Source organism: Engystomops pustulosus, chromosome 6 (genome assembly GCF_040894005.1).
Source record: "Engystomops pustulosus chromosome 6, aEngPut4.maternal, whole genome shotgun sequence".
NCBI classification, from domain to species: domain Eukaryota; kingdom Metazoa; phylum Chordata; class Amphibia; order Anura; family Leptodactylidae; genus Engystomops; species Engystomops pustulosus.
Window position 1 is genome coordinate 153,922,534 of NC_092416.1, and position 15,065 is coordinate 153,937,598.

At 40.4% G+C, this 15,065-nt stretch overlaps 1 protein-coding gene across 1 annotated transcript in view; it reads left to right on the top strand.

The window, feature by feature from the left end:
• The window catches only part of CPNE1 (copine 1), a 68,358-nt gene that overhangs the window by 12,861 nt on the left and 40,432 nt on the right, over positions 1–15,065 (top strand). The window contains exon 2 of the mRNA XM_072111883.1: positions 10,093–10,129. The gene's annotated coding sequence lies outside the window, so the exon portion shown is untranslated. The remainder of the gene's footprint in view (positions 1–10,092; positions 10,130–15,065) is intronic.

A 15,065-nucleotide genomic window follows, 5' to 3' on the forward strand; every position in this document is an offset into this window, starting at 1 on the left:
AAAAAAATCCCTGCTACACTTCAAAAAAAACATTGGCATAGTCGCCCCGTTTGCACGAGACTATATTGTATATCAAAAATTAGGAGTTCATTTGAAAATTACCATTAAAAAAACACAAGCTATAGACTGCATGTAACTGGTGTACTTGTGATTTCTACCACTAATTCCATGATCCCTGCTCCTCCATGCCAGGCTGTCACCATATACATCCTGTATGTACTGTACATGTTCCCTGCTCCTCCATGTGATGGAAGCTGTCACCGTATACATCCTGTATGTACTGTACATATCCCCTGCTCCTCCATGTGATGGAAGCTGCCAGGCTGTCACCGTATACATCCTGTATGTTCTGTACATATCCCCTGCCCCTCCATGTGATGGAAGCTGCCAGGCTGTCACTGTATACATCCTGTATGTACTGTACATGTTCCCTGCTCCTCCATGTGATGGAAGGTGCCAGGCTGTCACCATATACATTCTGTATGTGCACTGTGCAGTGTTCAGTGGATTTACATGTGGAAACTAAATGGATTTAATGCTAAATTACTTTGAGAGAAAACACAAGGCATCATGGGACCTGTGGGCAAGCTAACCGGCCTCAGCCTGAGGGCAGAGACTGATAGATATTTGTCTCCGCCCACTTCACCTCTGAGTGATTTTTGTCAAGCACTTTTGTAAAAGAAAATGTCATAACTTTGGAAAGAAAAGGGAGATTAGCACAGCGTTGGCATCGTTTTGTTTGTTTTCAAAGGGTGAATCCCATATAATTTGGTAAAATCACTATAGCTTTACAGTTGCACTTTAATGGAGCCTGGAGCTCATTTGCATATTTTTTTTTTTTTTTTAATAAACAACATAAGCTTAAGGAAGAGCAAATCCTGCCAGCCAGGCGACACACCAATATGTAAGTGTGCTCTGTGTGCAATCCTTCATCCTGGTGATAGATGTCATTTTTGGCATTTCATTCTTTGTCAGCTGTTTTTCAAAAAAACATTTACAACTTAAAACTTCATAGAAAATATTAGCTCTGCACAGCTACCAATCAAGTATCAGAGCATATAACTATATCCCAAATATCAAAGAACAGAAATCTGCTCAAAGGATCCAAGGTCAGTACAAAAATGCAAATCTTTTTCTGCTTGTATATAAAAGTTAGAGGACCTGTCACCAGATTTTGCCCCCCCCCCCCCCAACCAACAATACCTGCTGATAAAGGGTTACAAGTCCTCCCCATATCCTCTAAAATTAGCTGCCTGTGAGGCCCTGTACCTTAATTAGATGTTTTTCTGATATGAAAATTACCTTTTCTGACTCCTCTCTGGCAGCCTGAGAGAGAAGTCAAAGATACCAGTGATCCACGCTCCATTATTCTGACTGACAGCTCTGTGTCTCTTCACATCCCTGCTCTGCCTCCTTGTACTTGGTGGCCGTCGGCTTATATTCAACTACAGACATATAAACCTGTACGTACAGATTTGAAATAATGTGGCAATCTATTTACACAGTGCCTTGTGTTACATTCATGACATGTGACGAGTGACATCATTGCAGGTCTTTTAGCCTTCTAACAATAGCAAACTGTACACCATGTATGTGATTACATGAAATCACAGCAGCCTCCCTTAAGGATGGAGGGGAGTAGAAGTCATGGAGGTTGCTGTGACTTCATGCGGTCAGATACATGGGGTACAGTTTGCTATTATTAAGAGGCTAAAGGACCTGAGATGTCACTCTGGTCACAGACCTGAACAGTGACCAGTAAGGAGGCATAAGGCATGGGGAGGATTAGATGGGTGGGGCAGGATAAACAGGACACGCCCCCTCTGATGCCAGGTATTAAAGGATATAGTGACAGGTTCCCTTTAATATCAGACATCTAATATCCCTAAAACCATATATAATGTACAGTACCCACTGAAGGGTAAAAACCAGTGTAGCCGCCTTTTAACACCCTCGTTTCCCTAAAAATAAGTCAGTAGTGGTTCATGGTAAAAATGTCACACAAGAACACATGAATGTCAATGCTAAGGCCCGACTCCTATCCAAACTCAATGTTGCTATTGTCAAATAAAATGGTAAGGTAACTGAGGCAAAGTAAAGCAATGCTCAGAAAATATCATATGAACACCTATGGGCAAGGTGCAAGAGGATAGCCACAGGGAGTGCGGGCAGGAGAACGCTACGGGTACTGACCTTGCATCGATTGTGAGCTTATTTCTGTTCTGTGGTGTTAGGGATGTGTATAAATTATATACACTATGCTCCGTACCGCTTCATAAACGGGGAAAAGATGGGACATGTCCTATCTGTACCCATGTTACACTGCCGTGCGCCATTTAGAATACATGTAAAAATCATAAACCTGTTCGATATTGCCTTGTCCCAAAATGGGGGCTAGTTTGTTAGGTTTTAATTCAGAGGCAGCGGACAGATAGGCAACCTAGGGTGAAATATGAACATGGCTAGCTAGCTGTTGTATCGATTATTCAGACTGTCAGACAGCATACTGGCAAGAGGTGCATAGCGCCGTGGGGTTGTTATTTTTACATTTTTCAGACCATGAATATTTGAAAATAAATTATCAAACAGTCCTGTAGGTCCCAAATTGATATAAATTAAAATGCCAGAATGTACCACACAAATGACACCTTGGTCCGTACACCAAAGTAGGAAAAAGTTATTGGCCTCAGAATACGGCAAATATTTTATTTTTTACAAAAGATTTTTAATTTAAAAAAAAATTCTATTTAAACAAAATAAAAAATAAGGTATACCTCTGGGTTCCCTGTAAGGGTTAAAAGGGCAAGGAATGATGACGTCTTAAAATCTCCAAACTGTTTTGTATGATGTACACTATGAAAATCAAATATTTTATAAATTTTATGGCCTGTATGAAAAACTAATCCTCTTAATAATTCAGATCTCAGATCATTGAGGTTGTGGGGTACAGCGTTATGATCCTCTCTACATGTTGACTCGCCTGATCCCAAAGATTTAGGTCTGGAGAAAGTCCAGGCCTCTATTTGAGGTCTCCAGATGTCACCTAGTTGTGAGATCTTGCTGACCTTGAAGACAAAGCTAAGCATGTGTCCAGACAGAGGCACCATGAATGGATTAATGATGTTTAGTATGGGCTTGTCACTGTACCATTCACAAAGGGTTCGACGGGTCACACCTGTCCATGCTGGACCATCACCAAAGGCTTGTCTGATGATAGTAACTGATGCATAGAGCTGTTCTTGACATCTCCAACACCATTAATGGCTGCCATTTTTGCTCAGTGTGAATTAACTTTCAGAATATGCCTATTTTAAATTTATTTCAAATGTTCTGACAGAACACTTGGGTGCCTCTCAATCAATCTAAAATGTGCCTGGAGTTATGTGACAGTCGTCTGCCAGTTCAGCACTGTTCAGCCACAAATAATGTGGTCATCAGTACACAATGTGACACACTAAGCTCAGTGGCCACTTCGCTTTTGGGTACATTGTGCTTGATAATGAGGTACTGTGGATCAGTTGTTGGATCTCATCTTAGTCTCGTGACGTGAACAGCATGATGAGGAGGACTGTTTAAATACAGGCAGTCCCCGGGTTGTACTAGATAGGCTCCGGAGGTTTGTTCTTAAGTTGAATTTGTATGCAAGTCTAAACTGTATATTTTATAAATTGTAGATCCAGACCAAAAAAATTTTTTGCCCCAGTGACAATTGGAGTTTAAACATTTTTTTTCCTGTAATGGGACCAAGGATTATCACTAAAACTGCATTACAGACACCTTACAGCTGATTATTGCAGCTGGGACTATAGTAAAGCATTCAGAAAGCTTCACCAGGGGTCTGTCTGTAACTATGGGTTGTCTGTAAGTCGGGTGTCCTTAAGTAGGGGACCGCCTGTAGTGATCCTAATACAACCAGGAATTTTGTGATTCATGGATTAAACAAATGTTGTTAATTTTCCTATTAAGCTCGTATGCCAAAAAGTTAGGTTACACTAAGTTCACATTTTAGGTTCTTCCTGAAGTTTCACTCACAAGTCCAATATCCCAATTGTAGTACAAACTTTTTTTATTCTGGATTTTAGTGGAAATGCTCTTCTCCAGTGCTGGCTACACATGTCCTGGGCTCGCTGTGTGCATTTTTCCACATCTCAATCTTCAGTGTAAACTCTTCCTTTGTCTGGGTTCATGTCAGCATTTGCACTTTTTGCATGAGGGGTAATTCTGCATGAAATGGAGCATAAATTGGCCTTTTAGTAACTTAAAGGGATATGTGCCGTTCAGGCGGTTATACAGCAAGAGCAGCTGAGCATCTTCAGACAGCTTGTTTATTGAGTATGAGGAGCAGAGTAGATTATACATGGTGTCCTATCTGCAGGCTGCATACTATAGAGCAGAAGAAGCTGAGCAAAATGTCTACACGGTCTCTATGCACATTGATGAAAGAAATTCTTTTATTAACTGATCTCCTCCAATACATTTTCTTTTGTCCTTGACCGTCCATAGTCTTAGTCTTAAAAAAAAAAAAAAAAAAAAAAAATGCAAATGAGATGGAGGGGCTACGACCTACTTTATCAAAGCCCCTCTTGGCTCACCTGATTACACGCTCCACACTCTCAATATTATCCTGGTACCGCCTGCGGACCTGATGCCCAGCTGTGACCTTTTTGCACATGCACGATCATACTTTCGTTGCACAGCCGACTGGGTACCTGTGCTCCTCCAATGAAGCCACTAATGGGTTTCCTTCCGCAAAACTAGTATCCAGCCGGCTATGCGAGGAAAGTCTGACAGTCAAGTGATGTCACCAGGTGTCTGCATATTGGCCAGTGGGACCATGATGATTATAAGGGACCGGGGACATTTATTCATTATCAGACGGTGGAGATGAGCGCCACTTCTGGTGACATAGGCAGGAGCACCTCCAGCTCATTTGCATATTTTAGAATACAGATGTTCCAGGACAAAAGTAAACTGCTGACAACCCCTAGAAACCCACACTAGCAAGCAAATTAGGGCCGTGTACCTCAGTTAAATGTGATGGTAGATGTAGGAGATCAAATATCCACAAGCATTCTTATGGCGATGGTTTTGCGTCCTCTTTCTAGGACGACCTTTTAAAACATTTTTGGGCCGTGTCTGTTAGATTTCTGCCCATTCATCAACAATGAATTGGCACAAATGTTGAACAAGAGGACCTACCTCACAATTTCTGTTCTAGTTAATCCCAAAGGTTGTTGTTCTTCCATACTCACAGCCATACCTTGCTTTGTGGGGGCTCAAACAATATGCACAAAGCTGGAAGCATACAATTGTCCAAAAAGTTTTGCTGTATTCAAGGGTGAAGGCAACACATGACCGCAGTCTCTCTGAGTCCCAGACCGTGGGCTGGTAAGATTTCGCAGATCAAAGACTGAAACATCATAATGATACGTGATGCAAGAAGACCTTTCCTTTCCACAAAACGGCACAGCCAAATTGTGATCATGATTTTCCACCAAATTTAACACACTGACGGCAGGTATTGCTCGTCTGGTATTCATTGAAGCTCGGACTGTCGGATGGGAATTGTGTGTACGGTCACTCCACATGACACGTTCTACTTCTCCGTGGTGGTGCTATGCTTTACATCACTGGTTTTGGCAAGCTTTGTGTAGTGCTGTGTGCTATATAAATTAAGGAATTATTATCACTGCATACCCACACTGTGTTGTCCTTGGTTATGCTGGCGTGGAGCTGTCCGGCCATGTAAACCCATGTCGTGAAGCCTCTGTCTTTATATTGATGTTCACTCATAGAGAGGCTTGCGGCTATTATGTCTGCAGAGAGTTGACAGCTTTTGCGTTCCGACCCCACTCTAAACTTTGTGGCCCGACACTGCAGAAGTTCTCGTTCAACTTGCAGCTGATATTGTAATATCTTGGTGGGAAGATTCCTCACAAATGGGTTTGGTGTCCTATTATAGCACCATGTGGGCAATCGCGGAGATCTTTAGCACAGGCCATGCTTTCACCAACATTTTGTGAAGGTAAGGTGCATCCTAGCAGGAGGTGCAGTGCTGGACTGCCATAAAAACAAAACTGTGTCCGATTTTATTCTGTTGGTGGCCTGCGTTTGGGTAAAAAAACCAAAGATTACATACAGCCCCTTTTAATTGCATATATAAATGTGGTGGCTAATATCTAAGCCGGGCCGAATGTTGGAAGGAAATGGTGTTCTGGAAAGTGTTTTGAGCAGGATAAGATTGGTCCTTCCATTGAAGATTTTATTAGTTTTTGCTTTGTGTTTCCAAAAGAAATTTCCTGCAATGTCCCTTTAGACACTTCCAGCTTTGATCGGCGAGAGGCTGTGAACCATAAGGTTTCGCTTCAGGTTTGTCAAGAATGAAATGTTTCATCCTGAATTTCTCTGCTGCTGCAACAAATGATTTGTCTCTTATTTGCTTAATATCAAAAAATCTGCAGCAGGAAGGCAGATTGTCATGTATTCCTTACACTACAATGCTAGCGTATTGCACATAATGTGTGCACATACACACTAATGTATACTAATAGAAGTTAACGGCACATTTACATGATAACCATCCAGTCAGTTGGCGATGTATAAATGAGACTCCTTTTTCATAATTTTTGAAGCCTCACCATTGATACAAGAACATCTAAATGTATTTACCTGTATGCACAAGTGTGAAATGCATTGAAAAATAAACCAAAGCTGGTCATTTATCACTGGGTATACAAACAGATCTGCTGGATCTTTTCAGAGCGGAATTGGCACTACCGTCAACCTGTGTAGACACACAAGAATCAAAGTCAGGTTCCACAGGGCATTGTTCACAATGAAGCAGTCATCGGTTTGGGATGTGGCCAAAAGATGCCCACTTCTGTGCCTTTTTGTGAGTATTGCATCTCTGTGAGTGCAGTGGCCACTTCTGTCGGGGAACACCCTGCTTGAAGCCTCGCAATGATGAGATAGTGTCGGTCAGTTGTTATTTATCATCTTGGTCTTATGATGTTAAAATATGAACAGCATGATGAGGAGGACTGTTTAAATGTCAATTTTATTTAAACTGGGAACTTATTGGTCGATTTTTAGAGATGAAAAACCTGTTGTGAATTTTTTTTGTGAACTGCAAGTTGCACAAATAGTATAAACTATTGGACATGTGCATTATGAAAGTCACATTACCTTCACTTGTAAAAGTGTTTTTGTGCATTTTAGTTTACCCACAAATAAGGGATCTTTCGGTTGTGGGTAAAATTTCAGGATTAGAGTATAGAAGTGTCATTAATGCCCCATTTAGCTAAAATGGATTGACAGGACTAAACACACCCTTCTTTCCCCACAGACCTAAAGATTGGGCTTGGTGAAGCCATATCCAAGCGTAAGCTATCCCCTGTGATATGCTATTGGTTTTATTGTATTTTTATGCATTGCTGAAAACATGCTTAATGCGTTTAGTCTTCAAATTTTATACTGGGTCTGAAGAAGAGCACAATATAGCAGTGGTGTAACTTGAAGCTGATGGGTCCCAGTGCAAAGTCTGTGCCAGACCCCCAACTATAATGTATGGTTTATAGTTTTAGTATTATTATGACCAGGCCTGTAGACCTCATTGTTTGAGAGGTTTTGTCATCAGTTGCTGACATGATTGGTACCCGTATCTACATCAGCTCAATCTATGTAAGAACAATAATATTAAAAACTATATATCAAACTAAACCTTTGAAGCAACTTTGTTCTTAGTTCCTCTGTGAATAGAGTAGATAATGGAAATCTTATGTAATATACTTCATTTAGCATAGCAGCTTCTCTTTGTGTTTTTTTTTTCTGCCTTTTCTCCTGCAGTGAGCAGTGTTTCTAAAAGACCACTTCCGACAGATAAGGAGGGTATTGATTTACTCTTTTCATACCTACAGAACATTTCAGTCTATTTTCCTCAGAGCTGAATCAAATATCAGGGGACTGTCTGTAAAGCGTTGTCATTGGACACCAAATCAGTTTTCTGTCCTGTTTCCATAAACGGCTAAGAAATAAAGGAATCTGATAAACACAAACTGCTACAAGGAAATCTTCTATCAAAATCCATTTTGATGAACCAGTCACATTACTCATAGACCCAGGCACCGTGGCTTTGGTAATCTTCTTATATTTGTTATCCATGGCCTCCTTCCTTTGAAAAGCAATTTTTAAAATTATGCCAATAAACCCGAGGGGCTACTCTTGTTCCTCTGTGAACTGGATTTATAGGCTGTTACACTGTCTCCCCCTGCTCCAGGGAAAGTTCTCACTGCACAACTACAGTGGAAGCAGGAGGAGGGTGAGACCGTGAAACAGCCTGTAAAGCTAGGGTAGCTCATTAGCATAATTGTAAAAGTTGATTTTAGAAGTTATGAGGCCATGGATAACAAATATAAGAGGATTCCCACAGTCACGGTACCTGGAGTAAGTGGCCTTGGTTTATCATGATGGATTTTGATTTCCATTAGTCTGCCGGAGCTACGAGAGGTCTGATGGACACCTCATTCTCGCAATCTGTGGCGGTCTCGGCACAGAGACCCCCACTGATCAAGTTCAGCCCTATCCTTGGTTCTTGGGAAAACCCCTTTAAAGGGAACCTGTCACCAGGGACCTCATTTTTCACTAAAGACAGATTGTAAAAGCCCATGACACCTGCAGTGCAAATCTGCCTTTCTGCCTTTTCTAAGCATTTGCATTACTATACAATTATGTGTTATAACTTACTCTTGCATCCTGACAAAATCCTGGGGTAGTCACAGGGGCTGGACTTTGGTTTGCATGCATTTCAAAAAACAACATGTGACTTGTCTGAGCTGCAGGCTGTCTCCATGTTTGTGCTCCTGCACAGCTTGTCCCTCCCCCACTGATGTCAGGTTGACCAGGCTGTGACCTCTGAGAAGGAGCAGGAGGTGGAGCTAGACAGGAGCACAAAGGTGGGGGCCAAGCTCTGAGGAGTGAGTAACAAAGACAAACCACATGTTGTTTTTTGAAATGCATCCAAACCAGAGTCCAGCCCCTGTGACTACCCCAGGATTTTGTCAGGGAGCAAGGTAAGTTATAAAACACAATTATATAGTAATGCAAGTGCTTAGAAAAGGCAGAAATGCAGATTTGCACTGCAGGTGTGAAGGGCTTCTGCAACCTGTCTTTAGTGAAATGAGGTCCCTGGTGACAGGTTCCCTTTAAGGAAGAAAGGCAGTAAAAATAAGGACTCGGGTTTCTTCAATAAAGTGTATTTTAAAGTTTACAATTATGATCTGCACTATTGTTTTTATAAAAGTGTGTTGAAGTTCATTCTTTATGGCCTCTTAACCGTAACCCTGCTGCTACATATAGTTGTCTGGGCTTTGGCTGATATCCCTGTCTCTTTTTAATGTGTTGGATATTGGCTTTCATGGTAGCTACCAATATATGGTATTGGTAAGATGTTTTCATTCTAATTATACATTATCTGCTTTATCTCCATTATCTTAGTGGTTGCACATTAGTTGTGGTGCCAACTGATCTATAACAACCTTGTGCTGCCAATGTCCTGGGAGATGATGACGTTATGAATTGTTCTCTGCTTGTTGTCTTTGTATCTGTCTTTTGCATGTGAAGAAATGGATGCGGTTACTGCAGGCGTCATGGGTTACTGCTGTCATATTCAAAGTGGCCTTTTTTTCCCCAATTCTTAAAAACTTGTAATGAAGACTTATTTGGAAAAATGCACATTTATGGACAATACTTACCACATTTTGATTTGATTCATATTTTATGTACTATATTACATTTATCATATTCAACTGCTGGAAAAAAACTACCTAAAAAGGAGTTAAAAGGGATGTCCCAGCGGCATCACCTCTTGAATGCCGCAGTTGATGGTGGCCGTGGCATCAAGGTGGTTTTGGGAAGAGGTGGGACATATTTCCCAAGATGCTACCAAGTTTTTCCTGGTAGGCAGTGGTCTATTGAAGGCCCCCAATTCTTGTAAAAGAATAATACATTTTAATTTTCTTTACAACTTATTTCACGTTATTCAGGCTCATGTATGGGAATTTCTGCTCAATGATTTTCAATTTCTCTTATTTACAGGTTGTCCGCATTGACCGAATCTACATTTGTAACCCAGGTAATATATACTCATGTCTAGTGTTGGCAGCTTGGAAAATCATCCACCATGAAATTGCAGAATGTGAAACCCACCTACTCCAATCCTCAATATCTGGCGCTGTGTACAAAATGATCGCCATGGATGATCAAAATAAAAGGGGTCATTGGTCACACTGCTGGGTTTCTGGCTAGAATGACGGTAAGAATCTGTGACCTCCTATTCAAGTAAATAGAAGCTCAGCTGCCTTCCTGTGCCGGGAGATGCCCAGAGAACGGAGCAGAGTAAGCTGGTCATGGGTGACCCAAGTCCCACCGACTCCAACCAATCTGATATTGATATAAGTAGCATAGTATAACACAATAGGTATGAATGAGCCTCTACTTTTCCACCATCATATACCCTTTTGGGGTTCTGCACTTTGTTGCAGGTAAATCACCAGGTTGCTACCTCTTGGAATAGTCTGTATTTCATGACCGCTGACCAAAGGGATTCAAGAAATGCTAAAATGTGACTGCAAAGGCACTGGCCGTGCTGTGGTATGAGCAAGAATAGTGTATATAGTCCTGCTAACAGACAGGTGAGATGGGGTAGGCATAACATGTTCAAAGTCTAATTAACAGGTCAAAACATAATTTTCGGGGTAGATGGGCAGGGTGCTGCTCATCCTTCCCATCAACAGCTTGCAAACTAAGATCCTCCATACAGTGGAAGAAGCTGCCTTTCACACCATCCAGATTCAGAGATTGGCTAGGAGCAATTTCTTAAAGGGGCAGTGCACCGTACACACACTGAATCATGCACAGCTTATAGAAAGGATTGTTATTAGTGGGACGGAGCTTGTGATGCCTACAGCTGTGTATCTATTTTACCTACTATGGTAGAACAGATCATTACAATTGGATACATTTTTAGTTTTTATGTTATTGACAAGTCAAAGGCATGCCACTGTTGGAAATAAATGTTGCTGCTGTTGGAGCAGTAACCAGGACCCTGAGGGAGTTATCCATAGAAACATTTCATGTATTGTCCCTGGGACAAGGACATGTGCACTGGAGCGGATACATGTAATCACGTAGATTAGGACCTGCTAGAGAGGAGACACGGAGTCCTCGTACAGAACTTCACATGGACATGGTAGAGATCTACAGGAACATCACATGAATTGGACTTGTATGTAGTTGGGTGCGACATCTGTGTTAAACCAGAAGCCTCCATATGTTAGTACTGTCATTCCAAAAACAATTAGCTTTATTTGGGAAGGATATTTTAAAATTAAGGTATTTTTAAGACCTATTCCTTATGTGACAATTTTAATAGTTATTTTTCGTAATCAATTTATTTTTTAAGCCAGTTAAATATTGTTATATGCTGAATCTCTAGTTTTCTCTTTCTTTTATTAATACTTAAACTTTTATAATTAAAGCTTTTTATAATATTTGTTGTGTCTCCAGAGTTATTTTGTATGTGTGTGTTTAACTTCACATGATAACATTACATAAGTAAGGATGATCATTCGCCTATGACACAAATCCACGGAATATTAAAAAATCTGTTTCCCTCCAAATAAATATTCCACTTACAGTAGGCAGGGACTTGTCCAAGGTTTGCGGGATAATCTGGAAACCAGAAGGCATAAAGTATCTAGGAATTATATTGTGCCCAACAATAAATGAGACGATAAGGAAGAACTTAATTAAATGAAAAACAAATCTGAAATCAGATTTTGATAAATTAGGCAATACAATACACCTTGAAAACCTGGAGTGAAGTAGTTAACAGCATAGGTTTAAAAAGGACAAATGTCTATTTGAGCCTTGGAATTACTTATCCCTAACATGACACTAGAGCTGTGGGTCAACAAAGGTATACATATAATCTCAGACCTCTATGAGGGTAAAGGCTTTTGAAACCCTTAAGGGCCAATTTGATCTCCCCAATAAGGTTTTCTTCCAATACCTTCAAATAAGAAGCATTTTAGTAGAGGGGGGCAAGGAAAGTAATCCCCATCTGTACTCCCTTAAAAAAAAAACTTTTTGAGCTCCCTGAGAGAAAAGTAAGGGGCATATCGATAGCATACAACACCCTTATCCTACAGGGGGGGAACAGACAAGCTGGGTTACATGGAAAAAATGGGAATCGGACTTGAATGTGGAATGGGATGATGAGCAGTGGGCAAAACATTTAGATGGACAGCTCGGTGTTCGCCTTGTATAAACCATTTAGAACAAATAAAAAAAGATGCATTTGAGATGGTACCTTACACCGGACAGACTCTCCAAAGGAGATGCCGTATTAAAGGAGACCAAGTCCATCTGTGGTGGTCATGCCCTAAATTAACCCCATTTTGGGCGCAGATAGGGGACTTGATCAATATAGTCACACAGGCACAGAATGTCATCTCCCCACAGCTAGCCCTATTACATATAGGGACTGATAAATTCCCAATGACCCAGAGATGGATCATTACGTACATCCTGATTGCAGCAAGGCAATGTATAGCAGCAAATTGGAAGACGGCACAAACATTCAACTTAATAGATGTCTGCAATAAAGTAAACATGTACAGGCATTATGAAATTATGATGGCCACAAATTTATATGCATTTTTGTAGAACAAAAGAAAAATGGGACATATGGGAGAAGTCCCCTTTCTCAGTGAACTGATTTTGGTTCTTGAAAAATACCATAAAGCGCTTAGCCCATTACATTTAATAGCAGGGTCATACTTCGCCCGATCTGAAAATTGAAATTCAATATATCTGTCACCTCAGATATGAGACTAAAATGTTGCCCCTCCCAGGCTGCAGCTGCAAAAAGATTTGCTTGGCTTATTGTCATCTGTCTTTGTGTATTGTGTATACTTGTTAATGTATTTGTATTTCTGTATAATAATAATTTTAAAAAATCCACGGATGAGCCAGACCATTACATAGTTACATGGCAGCTTGGATAGAGATTCTGACAATTATATATGTTTGTACACCCTGGTGTGTTTTTTTTTTTTTTTTTTTTGTGACGCCTCCCCTCTCCATTGACATGCACGGTGTATGGCCCGTAACACGGGGAAAGATGGGGCATGTCCTTTCTTTTTTCACGTGTATAGCACCATATTGATCTGTGCGGCCATCGCTGTCTATGGGAGATCTATGTATGGCCACAAGGTTGCAGCCATACATATGTCCACCTACGGTCGCGTGAATATTGATTGAAATATTGATTTTTTTTTTATTTTATTTTTTTTACAGAGCACTACAGAATCTGATGCCACTATATAAATACTACCGTATTTTTCTGAATATAAGGTGCACAAAAAATCCTTTGATTTTTCTCTGAAATCAAAGGTGCGCTTTATAGACCAGTGCACCTTATATATGAACCGTACTTATAGACAACAGCTGCCCTGTACTGTGCACAGGTCTGCCACCTGCTGGTCAATTCATGTTTTAGCGGCATTTATTGATGGTGCACCTTATAATCCGGTGCACCTTATAATCCCCCAAAAAACGGTGTATATATATACTGACACAGATGGTATCTTCCCTCCATGACTTTCCAAACCCTCTAATCCTTGTGACATGATAACTGACATCAATCTGATCACGTAAGTGAATTAGTTGTAGGTACGTGGACTTGTTACATAGTCCATTTATTTATGTAGTGTTGTTGGTAAGGGATTAAAGGTGTAAATTGTTTGCTAGAAGCTTTATAATACTAAAAGATAACAAAATATGTGAATAAAGGAGTTCCCTTCGCTCCTTTATATGGAAACTCTTGCAGTAACAGCCTACAACCCCTTTAACATCCACATTTTGCGTTGCTCTTGCTTGGACACGCCTGCGCTGAACATCAAACTGTTATGACTTATACATAATAAACTTATTACAGCAGGAGTTATATATCAATATAAAGCAGCTAACTTATATGTATGTCCTTTGTATAAGCCTGACATTTCAGAAGGAAGTAACCTATCTGCAAACACTAGCCCCTATAATTTCTCTTACCATCATGTGTGAAAGAGGTGCAAAATTCTGATATGGTGGACTTCATTATGGTGTATTTCATTTTTCACTCTTCTAAAGCCCTTATTTTACTCTAAGAAACTTTTCCGAACAATAAACAAACACTCGGCTTTCTTTGTCTGAACATATATGCCAGGACTATACAATGCATCACCTCAGGTGCCCTATAGGCTTCTATGTAGAATAAAAAAAAGTAGTAGACATAATATTGATGGAATGGCATATAATGTCCAGTATCAGATAAGCAGAACAAACAGCTTCCCCATGATAGGAATGAGTTCACATACAAGGTTCTGTGAATACCTTCCCCTGGAGATGTAGGATCCATTAGTTAAGTGGAGATAATGGAAGTATTTCATTATTAAAAGTTTGGCTTGTTTGTTTTTCAGATTGCACTTTTATAATAATTAGACAAAACTTGCTCCAAATTGTATAATGTTTGTATGAAACTAAATAGTAGGAGAGGTTCTGCTGTGTCCATGGCATTGCCTGGTGATTTCTCTCATTTTGGGAAATTTTATGTTTTTATGGTAAGAGAAATACATAAAAATTACAATAAAAATCCATAGACAAGGGTTTAACATAAGCTGCTCTAGTGAATAATACAGTTTTTGGCATATGTGTCAGGAACAAGGGACTCCGCCTCTCTAGGTGCATATGCTGAACTGGATTTTAAGTGCATTGTTCTACACTCGCGAGTGTGTTGCGATGAACTCGCAACGCATGCTGCCCGGATCACACGGCCCGAACGCTGCACACCGGAACTGAACTGACATGCTGACAAGTGTAAAGGAGCTTTACTATTGACTACGGTGTCCCAGACCTGCCCAGACCCATAGAATATTGCACCATTCCTGGTCTCCTCCTGCTCTACACGGACACATACATCCTCGCCAGTCTATATTACCCAATTTCACAGTGAGATTTATGCTTAT